The following is an 11650-nucleotide window of genomic DNA, read 5'->3' on the forward strand; positions in this document are numbered from 1 at the left end:
GTTGTGAAAGGCGCTGGAGAAATGTAAGTCTTTCTGTTTTTATTACTGTTCTGGCTTGAGGTTTAAATTCCACACCGGCGTGTTATAGAATGTTCCAGCACAGAAACAGGCCGTTCGGCCCATCGAGTCTGTACGGGTGTTTTTTTTCCCACATGTCTGCAATCTTATTCTCCTGCTCACTCCAGATACCCTTTCATTTTCCTCTACTTTTTTAACTTGTGTATAAATGATATTCTGTACCAGTGCAGGAATGGCATTGAGTGAGCCCATCAAATGGGTAGCCCCATTCAATACCAAATTTGGCTCAATTTTAAAGACCTGGGGTTGTATGTACACAAATCTTTGAAGGTGGCAGGACAGGTAGAGAAGGCTGTTAAAAAAGCACACGGGATCCTTGGTTTTATTAATAGAGGCAGAGAGTACAAAAGCAAGGAAGTTCTTGCTAAGCCTTTATAAAACACTGGTTAGGCCTCAGCTGGAGTATTGTGTCCAATTCACAGTCTAAGGATAAGGGGTAAGTCATTTAGGACAGAGATGAGGAGGAATTTCTTCACCCAGAGAGTGGTGAACCTATGGAATTCTCTACCACAGAAGGCAGTAGAGGCCAATTCATTAAATATATTCAAGAAGGAGTTGGATATATTTCTTAAGGCTAAAGGGATCAAGGGATATGGGAAGAAAGCAGGGACAGGGTACTGAATTTGGATGATCAGCCATGATCGCATTGAATGGCGGAGCAGGCTCGAGGGGCCGAATGGCCTACTCCTGCTCCTATCTTCTATGTTTCTATGTTTCTATATTCTGGGCACCGCACTTTAGGAAAGATGTCAAGGCTTTGGAGAGGGTACAGAAGAGATTTACTAGAATGGTTCCAGGGATGAGGGACTCCAGTTATGTGGAGAGACTGGAGAAGCTGGGGTTGTTCTCTTTGAAGCAGTGAAGGTTAAGAGAAGATTTGCTGGAGGTTGTCAAAATCATGAGGGGTTTTGATGGAGTAAATAAGGAGAAACTGTTTCCAGTGGCAGGAGGGTGGGTAACCAGAGGACACAGATTGAAGGTAATTGGCAAAAGAACCAGAGGGAGATGAGGAAACATTTTTTTTTTACGCAGTGAGTTGTTGTGATCTGGAACGCGCTGCCTGAAAGGGCGGTGGAAGCAGATTCAATAGTAACTTTCAAAAGAGAATTGGATAAATTCTTGAAGGAAAAACATTTGCAGGGCTCTGGGGAAAGAGCAGGGGGGAGTGGGGCTAATCGGAGAGCTCTTTCAAAGTGCCGGCACAGGCACGATGAGCGAATGGCCTCCTCCTGCGCTGTATCATTCTGTGATTCTGTAAAATCAAGTCAGTCGAACAACGGGAACGGAATGAGCTCGCAGAAGGCCTGTGGCCGAGGAACCGGAAGAGCACTAGGACCCTGATTGTGACCGTGGAGACCCATCTCTCCCCTCCCCTCCCCCCACACACCTGACCCAATATTTAATGAGCAGTCAGGACATTCCAACACCATGAGCCAAAATAAAGCTTCCCAACTTAGCATCTGAGGCAAGGACCGGCTCCGGAATCTTCTACCAGGCCGTTATTTCAAGGCCGTCACTGTCAGCAAGTCCCGATATATCCTTCCTCCACCCGACTGTGCCAGGATGTTGCAGTTTTTATCTCCTATAACTGAGTAACTGAGTCTAACGCTGCTCTAAACTTATCTTTACTAAAGTGCAGGCCCCGCCCAAGAGTCCGGTTCCAGTGCGTCGAACAAACATTAAAATAAGACTGGGATGAGCGCTGATTCATAGATGCTGAGAAAGGTTATGAAAAAAAAAGCCCACCCAACGTCCCTCCCCCTCAGTCAGAGACTATATTTGAGAAGAAAATTGAACGTCATTGAAAATTGAACGTCATTGAAAATTGAACGTTATTGAAAATTCCCCTCATGGCTCGCTGGGTAATTGGTCCCTGATTTGATCCCAGGTCCGTGCTGAGTTACATAGAATTAATTGCACAATATTTACAGCTCAGAAACAGGCCATTCAGCCCAACTGGTCAATGTGGGAGTTTATGCTCCACACGAACCTTCTCCCATCTTATTTCATCTCACCCTATCAGCATATCCTCCTATTTCTTTCTCCCTCATGTACTTAACAAGCTTCCCCTTAAATGCATCTACAGGAAACTTTGGTTTATCCAGAGGTTGTATGTCCGGAAACCTCGATCTAACGGCAGAAATCAGCAGCTGTTTTGGTTAGGTTTTTTTTCTTCTCCTAGCATTTTTTTAACAGTCAGGCTCTGGAAAGCATCTCTGTAGCTTAGCAACAGCTTCAGAGACGCTTCCAAGGTACGGGCCGAGTGTTTACAAGCTGTTGCTAAGCAACAGTGTTTGTTGTCAGATACGGAGATGAAAACCTCCGTATCCTTCAACATTAGCGCTGGTCTATCCGGAAGTTTTGATAGATCGGCAGCAGCTCGGTCCCGTCGGTGCCGGATATCGCGAAGTTTCCTGTATTCACCTCGACCACTCCCTGTGGTAGCGAGTTCCCCATTCTCACCACTCTCTGGGTAAAGAAGTTTCTCCTGAATTCCCTATTGGATTTATTAGTGACTATCTTATATTGATGGCTCCTTGTTCTGGTCTCGCCCACAAGTGGAAAAATCTTCTCTACATCTACCCTATCAAACCCTTTCCTAATCTTAAAGACCTCTATTTGGTCACCGCTCAGCCTACTCTTTTCTAGAGAAAAGAAACCCAGCCTGTTCAGTCTTTATGACAGTTTTAACCTCTCAGTTCTGGTATCATCCTTGTAGATATTTTTTGCACCATCTCCAGTGCCTCTATGTCCCGTTTGTAATATGGAGGCCAGAACTGTGCACAGCCCTCCAGGTGTGGTCTAACCAAGGTTCTAGACCAGAACTGTGCACAGTACTCCAGGTGTGGTCTAACCAAGGTTCTAGACCAGAACTGTATACCGTACACCAAGTGTGGTCTAACCAAGGTTCTAGACCAGAACTGTGCACAGTACTCCAGGTGTGGTCGAACCAAGGTTCTAGACCAGAACTGTGCACAGAACTCCAGGTGTAGTCTAACCAAGGTTCTGGACCAGAACTGTGCTCAGAACTCCAAGTGTAGTCTAACCAAGGTTCTAGACCAGAACTGTGCACAGCTCTCCAAGTGTCGTCTAATCAAGGTTCTAGACCAGAACTGTGCACAGTGCTCCAAGTGTGGTCTACCCAAGCTTCTAGACCAGAACTGTGCACAGTGCTCCAACTGTGGTCTACCCAAGGTTCTAGACCAGAACTGTGCACAGTACTCCAACTGTGGTCTACCCAAGGTTCTAGACCAGAACTGTGCACAGTGCTCCAAGTGTGGTCTACCCAAGGTTCTAGACCAGAACTGTGCACAGTGCTCCAACTGTGGTCTACCCAAGGTTCTAGACCAGAACTGTGCACAGTACTCCAAGTGTGGTCTACCCAAGGTAGACCGAGTTAGCTGCTCTCAGTTGAGCTTTCCTGCTCCTGACTGCCATCCAACCAGCCCTACTGGAAAGTGCACTTGAAAAGAAAGAAAGAACTTGCATTTCTACTGCACCTTACACGACCTAAGGTGTCCCAAAGCACTTTACAGCCAATGAAGTACTTTTGAAGTGTGGTCACTGTTGTAATGTAGGAAACACGGCAGCCAATTTGCACACAGCAAGCTCCCACAAACAACAATGAGGTAAATGACCAGATAATCTGTTTTAGTGATGTTGGTTGAGGGATAAATATTGTCCAGGACACCGGGGAGAACTCCTCTACTCTTCTTAAAAATGGTGTCATGGGATCTTTTACATCAATCTGGCGCCATCTTTCAGATGGAAATGTTACTCCGAGACCCTGTCGGATGGATGTAAAAGATCTCACGGCACTATTCAAAGAAGAGCAGGGAGTTCTCCCGGTGTCCTGGCCAACATTTACCCTCAACCCTCATCACGAAGAACAGACTAACTGGTTATTTGCTGTCTGTGTGCAAATTGTCCAGTGCACTTGGCTACATTACAACAGTGTCTACATGTCAAAAGTAATTAGATTGCTCCCTCATCTCCATTATTCCCTATACAGTGAGCAGCCTCGGTATTGGAGTCACTATTCTTCCTTTATAGATGCTCAACATATCTCAACATAATGGGACAAGGAACCTTCCTGAATGTTGGAGTCCACAGTGCTGGTTATCTATTACAGCAGTTCACTGCTGTCTGGCCTCCCAACCAAACACCTCCTCATCTTTCCGCTGATTATTTTCCTCTTCTTATCTCGCTCCCCGAGCGTTGCTCTTGCACTGTCTTCAATGTGGTCTCTGACAATCGTGGCTCAGTGGGCAGCACCCTCGCCTCTAAGTCAGAAAATTCTGTGTTCCATGAGACTTGAGCACAAAAATCTAGGCTGACACTCCAGCGCAGTGCTGAGGGAGTGCTGCACTGTCGGAGGTGCCGTCTTTCGGGTGAGACGTTACACCGAGGCTCCGTCTGCTCTCTCATGTGGACGGAAAAAACCCACGGCCACTATTCCGAAGAAGAGCAGAGGGAGTTCTCCCCGGTGTCCTGGGGCCAATATTTATCCCTCAATCAACATCACTAAAACAGATGATCTGGTCATTATCACATTGCTGTTATTGGGAGCTTGCTGTGCTCAAATTGGCTGCCGCGTTTCCTACATTACAACAGTGACAGCACTTCAAAAAGTACTTCATTGGCTGTAAAGCGTTTTGGGACGTCGGTGGTTGTGAAAGGCGCTATATAAATGCAAGTCTTTCTTTCTTTTTTAAAATTTCTTTGTGCGATTTTCTGGTCACTTTGCTCCCCCTCCTCCTTCCCTCTTGTGACTCCTTTCTGGGGTTTCAGTTCCGTGGTTTTCCAATCGCCAATCACACCCACCCTTTAAACTGGCCTTTACCCATGAGCCTTGACTGCTCTCTCTCTCTCTTTCCCTCTTTCCTTCTCTTTCCCTTTCTTTCTCTCTTCCATTCTTTATTCTCACCTCTTGTTCTTCCTTTCTTTCATTTTAGTCTGTCGTTCTCTATCTTCCTTGCTCTTCTCTTTCCGTTTTTTCTCTCTTTTCTTTCCTTCTTTCTCTCTCTCTCACTAGTCTGATCAAGCTCCCCTCACCTGTATATATTTGCAACAGGAAGATTCCGTGCTTCTCACAGTGTCCAAATATTTCCCTCTCAATTGATGCAGAGCAGTGTACAGTGCAGAGTGTATCGCGCAATTTAAAACTCACCCTGAATGTGTGCACAGCTCACCCCATAAACCTTTCGTGTAAACATAAATCACCGTACAATACACTTGGAATTTTAAAAACAAATCGCTGTTTCTTTGTTTTTTCACATTCTGTGAACCCACTTGACTTTGTTTTAAATAAATACCTAATAAGGTAAATATTTTTGTATCAACGAAATATTAAAACGATGATGCCAGTTAAAAGCCAAGGCCGGTTACCAATCATTCCTAATAAGCTGTTAGCTCTCAGGGACAAACTGGTGACCCGCTGTGCCTCCTGCAATATGTACAGACTTAGGGGGGAAAATTCGGTTGCTTCGCGCCCCCCATTAGCGCCCTAAGAGCGTAATGAACAGTGAGGAGGATAGTGATAGACTTCAGGGAGACATAAACAGGCTGGTGAAATACTCGGACACGTGGCAGATGAAATTTAATGCAGGAAATTGCGAAGTGATACATTTTGGTAGGAAGAATGAGGAGAGGAAATATAAACTAAAGGGTACAATCCTGAAGGGGGTGCATGAACAGAGAGACCTGGGGGTATATGTGCACAAATCGTTGAAGGTGGCAGGGCAGGTTAAGAAAGCAGTTAGAAAAACATACGGGATCCTGGGCTTCATAAATAGAGGTAGACAGTACAAAAGTGTGGTAGTTATGATGAACCTTTATAAAATATTGGTTCGGCCTCAACTGGAGTGTTGTGTCCAATTCTGGGCACCGCACTTTAGGAAGGATGTGAAGGCCTTGGAGAGTGTGCAGAGGGGATTTACGAGAATGAATCCAGGGATGAGGGACTTCAGCTATATGGATAGACTGGAGAAGCTGGGGCTTGTTCTCCTTAGAGCAGAGAAGATTGAGAGGAGATTTGATAGAAGTGTTCAAAATCATGAGGGGTCTGGACAGAGTAGATAGAGATAAACTGTTCCCATTGGCAGAAGGGTCAAGAACCAGAGGACACAGATTTAAGGTGATTGGCAGAAGAACCAAAGGCGACATGAGGAAAAACTTTTTTTATGCAGCGAGTGGTTACATTCTGGAATGCACTGCCTGAAAGGGTGGTGGAGGCAGATTCAATCGTGGCTTTCAAAGGGAATTGGATAAGTACCTGAAGAAAAAAATTTGCAGGGCTACGGGGAAAGGGCGGGGCAGTGGGACTAGCTGAAGTGCTCTTGCAGAGAGCCGGCACGGGCTCGACAGGCCGAATGGCCTCCTTCTGTGCTGTAACCATTCTATGATTCTGTGTCAATAGTGATGGACTTGGCCAATTGTACCTGTGCTAACCACAAGTCACAGGCACCTACTCTCTTCCCAGTTCCCTGCCTCCTTTAACATAGAAACATAGAAGATAGGAGCAGGAGTAGGCCATTCGGCCCCTCGAGCCTGCTCCGCCATTCAATGCGATCATGGCTGATCATCCAAATTCAGTACCCTGTCCCTGCTTGCTCCCCATATCCCTTGATCCCCTTAGCCTTAAGAAATATATCTAACTCCTTCTTGAATATATGTAATGAATTGGCCTCAACTGTCTTCTGTGGTAGAGAATTCCACAGGTTCACCACTCTCTGGGTAAAGAAATTCCTCTTCATCTCTGTCCTAAATGGCTTACCCCTTATCCTTAGACTGTGACCCCTGGTTCTGGACTCGCCCGCCATTGGGAACACCCTTCCTGCATCTAGTCTGTCTAGTCCTGTTAGAATTTTATAAGTTTCAATGAGATCCCCTCTCATTCTTCTAAACTCTAGCGAGTATAAGCCCAATCGACCCAATCTCTCTTCATACGTCATTCCTCCCATCCCAGGTATCAGTCTGGTGACTCTTTGCTGCACTCCCTCCATGGCAAGAACATCCTTCCTCAGATAAAGTGACCAAAACTGCACACAATACTCAAGGTGTGGTCTCACCAAGGCCCTGTACAACGGCAGCAAGACATCCTTGCTCCTGTACTCAAATCCTCTCGCTATGAAGGCCAGCATACCATTTGCCTTCTTATCCGCCTGCTGCACCTGCATGCTTACCTTCAGCGACTGGTGCACAAGGACACCCAGGTCTCGTTGCACTTCCCCTTCTCCCAATCTATTGCCATTCAGATAATAATCTGCCTTCCTGTTTTTGTCACCAAAGTGGATAACCTCGCATTTATCCACATTATGCCATGCATCTGCCCAATCACCCAACCTGTCCAAATCATACTGGAGTTTCTCGGCATCCTCCTCACAGCACAAACGCCCACCCAGCTTTGTGTCGGCACAGATATTGCTGCCAAAACAGCGGTGCGTTTAATGGCGTCCCGACCGGTAGCTGAGCTGTCTGTCGCCGTCGTTCCGGTTCTTCGGAACTGTCTCCATCTCTACCCCCACCCCCCAAAACCACTGCCTGACTGCATTAACTTGCACTGGAGTGCAGTTTCAGGGGCTGCCAGTCACAGTCTGGTGCCGCACCCACGTGGCCAGTCTTAACCTACCCAATGGTTGTTGGCGGTAGGGGTTGCCAACTCTGATTGGACATAAGCCTGGCGGTGTCATCACATTGGCCTCGCACCTCCAACCGCCCCACCTGGTCGAACAGCCTTATTTCTTCCTCCCCTCACCATTATTTTTGTAACTAATAAACCAAAGTCTGCAAAGGAAATGAAACACTGTGATTTTTCTCCTGGGTTTTTGCTTGCAGCAGTGGCCGGCAGATTAATCTCTAAATGGGAAAAAAGGTAGGGTCAGAGGTTATAGTCTGAAATTGATGAACTCGATGTTGAGTCCAGAAGGCTGTAAAGAGCCTAATCGAAAGCTGAGGTGCTGTTCCTCGACCTTACATTGAGCCTCATTGGAACAGTGCAAGAGGCCAAGGACGGTGAGGTCAGAGTGGGACTGGAGCGGAGAATTAAAGTGACAGGCGACCAGAAGCTCGGGGTCCCCCTTACCGACTGAACGGAGGTTTGTCTCAGACTGAACTTTGTCTCATAGTCAATTGTCCAATAAATACACCCCAGCATCCTATTCGATCTTACGACTTAACACACTGATCCTTGGAAGCACCGCGAAACAACGATTCAGATCTCATAGGGTTAACCGCTGCATCAGCACTGGATCCTAGTTCCCCCCGCCCCACACTCCCCCACCCACACTCCCCCTCCCACACTCCCCCCCCACACTCCCCCTCCCACACTCCCCCCCCTGTGGTGTATGTGCCTTTAAGAGCCCCTGTGTACTGTAATGCCGGTAGTGGCCACTCGGGCTATATAAGCCTGTATAGTGTCTTGTATCTTTTAGTTCACCTCCAGACTTTGTTCAGTAAACACCTGTTAAACCAACTCCTGCATTCCGTGTCTCCATTAACACACGGATACAACAGTGGCGACGAATTGGAAACGGACTTACCTGCAATTCGGCAGCACCTCAAGGAGATCGATTCCTCAGACGAAAGTTGAAGAAAAAAAAAGGAAAAAAAACTGTGGTTTCACCAGCTAGCCGGGCTGGTGGCAGGTACTGCAATAATCCTTCCTGGGTGGCGGGCTGGGGCTCGATCAGCTGGCTCTGCAGCGGGGCCGAGCAGCGAAGGCGGAGGCAAACAGAGACGGAGGGTGGAGCACTCGGGAGACGGCCAGCACTGCAAAGCAGGTCGGCGTTCGGACCAAGCAGAGGGAGGGAAAAGTCCCAGAGAGTCCGACGGGAACGAGTCTCCAACTATTAAAAATATCTGTATAAATAAAAACCGTGGAGAACAGCGTTGTCAGCAGCGGCAGCGGCGGGAAAGCGCGGGAGGCGCCATTTTTTCTCGGCAGGGAAGAAAGGAAAGCGCGGGAGGCGCCATTTTTTTTCCAGGATGCCTAAGACTGGCAATATTACTGCTTTCGATAGTGATGTAGAGGATTGGACCACATATGTGGAAAGAGTGGAGGTATATTGCACAGCGAATGAAATAGAGGATGATAAAAAGGCATCGGTACTTCTAAATCTAATGGGCGCAAGGACATACGGGCTGTTACGAAACTTAATCACTCCAGCCAAACCGATGGACAAGAATTTTAAGGAGATTGTTGATACCCTACAGGAGCACTTAAACCCAACACCGCTGCTGATAGCGGAACGATTCAAATTCTTCAGGAGGAATCAGCACAAGAATGAAAGTAACGCTGATTACCTTACCGAATTAAGGAAGCTATCAAAGCACTGCCAATTCGGGGCAGGACTGGCAGATTCTCTTCGAGACAAATTCGTCTGCGGTCTCCTAAGTGAAGCAACACAGAAAAGGCTACTTTCTGAGAAAGATTTAACACTGGACAAGACTTTCAGTGTAGCTGTATCATACGAAGCAGCAGCAAGAGGAGCTGCAGAGATACAGCAAAAGCCACAGGACTTCGGCACCCATGAAATGACACAGGGTTTCGAGAGATGTTATCGCTGCGGCAGATCCACCCATGACCAGAGGGACTGCTGGTTCAAGGACAAAGCATGCAGGCAATGCGGAAAGATGGGACACATTGCACGTGTATGCCGATCTGGAAACAAAAAATCCACTGACAGAAAAAAAATCAATAAGGAAAAGTACAGAAAGGTACAAATGATGACGGACAGTAGCTCCGAAGACCAGAAGAGCGATAGCGACTCCGGAAACAAGAGACTAAGCTGTCTCAAATTACATAATGTAATTGCCAAAGAAGATTACCAGACCATTTGGGTTACCCTCACGATAGCGGGGTCCCCAGTTAAAATGGAGCTAGATACAGGATCAGCTCTGACCGTCATAAGTCGACGGGATTACGAGCGGCTATTTCCGCATATACCTTTGAAAGACACATCCATTATCTTGAAAACATATACGGGGCAGAAAGTATACCCCAGAGAGAAAATAAGGGTGCCTGTTGTATACAACGGCAAGGAAATACAGAAGTTGTATTTATACGTTCTGCAAGATGGTGGTCCACCGCTGTTGGGACGTGAATGGATCAGGAAGATACGTTTAGACTGGCACTCCATTCAGGCACTGACGGTGACCAGTAAGAAAAAAAATGATGATGGCGTCATACCTGAACGATTAAAAGACATCTTGGCCAACGCCAAAGAAGTGTTTCAACAGGAACTAGGAACCTTGAAAGGCGTCACCGCCTCAATAAAAGTGGAAGATGCGGCAATTCCCAAGTTTTTTAAGGCAAGGCCGGTGCCATACGCAATTCGTCCAGCAGTCGAGGCAGAGCTGGAGAATTTGGAAAAGGCAGGCGTGTTATCCAAGATAGATTGGAGCGAGTGGGCAACACCCATCGTCCCGGTCATGAAGAAAACGTTGAATAATGATAAATCTGAAGAACAGAGAAAAATTTGCATCTGTGGGGACTTCAAGGTGACTGTAAACCCGGTCCTTCACACGGTACAGTATCCTCTTCCGGAGGGAAACGTTTCACCAAAATTGACTTGGCACAGGCATATCTACAGATGGAGGTTGAGGAGGCCTCTAAAAAGTATCTCACGATAAACACACACAAAGGCCTGTACCAGTACAATCGACTGGTTTTCGGAGTAGCATCAGCTCCAGCTATCTGGCAAAGAGCTATGGAGCAAGTCCTGCAAGGGATTCCGAGGACTCAATGCTACCTAGACGACATCCTGGTAACAGGAGAAAATGACAACGAGCACCTTGCCAATTTGGAGCAGGTGCTCACTAGGCTGAGAGAACGGGGCCTACGAGCAAATCGCCCCAAGTGCGAATTTTTCCAGAAACAAATATCATATTGTGGCCACATAATTAACGAAGAAGGGTTGCATAAGTCACTTGAAAAAATTGAAGCGGTCATAAAAGCCCCAGCACCTGAAAATGTCTCACAATTAAGGTCGTTCCTGGGATTGATAAATTACTATCATAAATTTTTACCGAACTTGTCAACTGTTCTGCACCCTCTTAATGAACTTCTACAAACGTGAGTAATTTGGAAATGGAGCGAAGACTGTAAACGTGCCTTCCATAAATGCAAAGGCTTGATCACGTCCAAGGAAGTTTTGGCTCATTACAACCCATCACTGCCAATCAGACTGGCGTGCGATGCATCCCCTTACGGCGTAGGAGCGGTATTATCGCATAGATTCCCTGATGGCTCGGAGCGGCCGATAGCTTTTGCGTCACACTCATTGAACTCAGCTGAGCGTAACTATGCCCAGATCGACAGGGAAGCACTCAGCCTGATATGGGGAGTGAAGAAATTCAACCATTACCTACACGGACAAAAATTTACCTTGTTGACTGACCATCAACCCCTCGTCTCCATATTCAACCCTAAAAAGGGCGTTCCCATTATGACAGCGCAAAGGCTACAGAGGTGGTCCCTTTTCCTAGGGGCACACCAATATGACATAGAATACAAAGGATCAAAACAGCATGGAAATGCTGACGGTTTATCGCGTCTACCGTTGCCAACGGT

The sequence above is a fragment of the Somniosus microcephalus genome, chromosome 4 (assembly GCF_052327205.1).
Source record: "Somniosus microcephalus isolate GS21.2 chromosome 4, FLI_Smic_1.0, whole genome shotgun sequence".
NCBI classification, from domain to species: domain Eukaryota; kingdom Metazoa; phylum Chordata; class Chondrichthyes; order Squaliformes; family Somniosidae; genus Somniosus; species Somniosus microcephalus.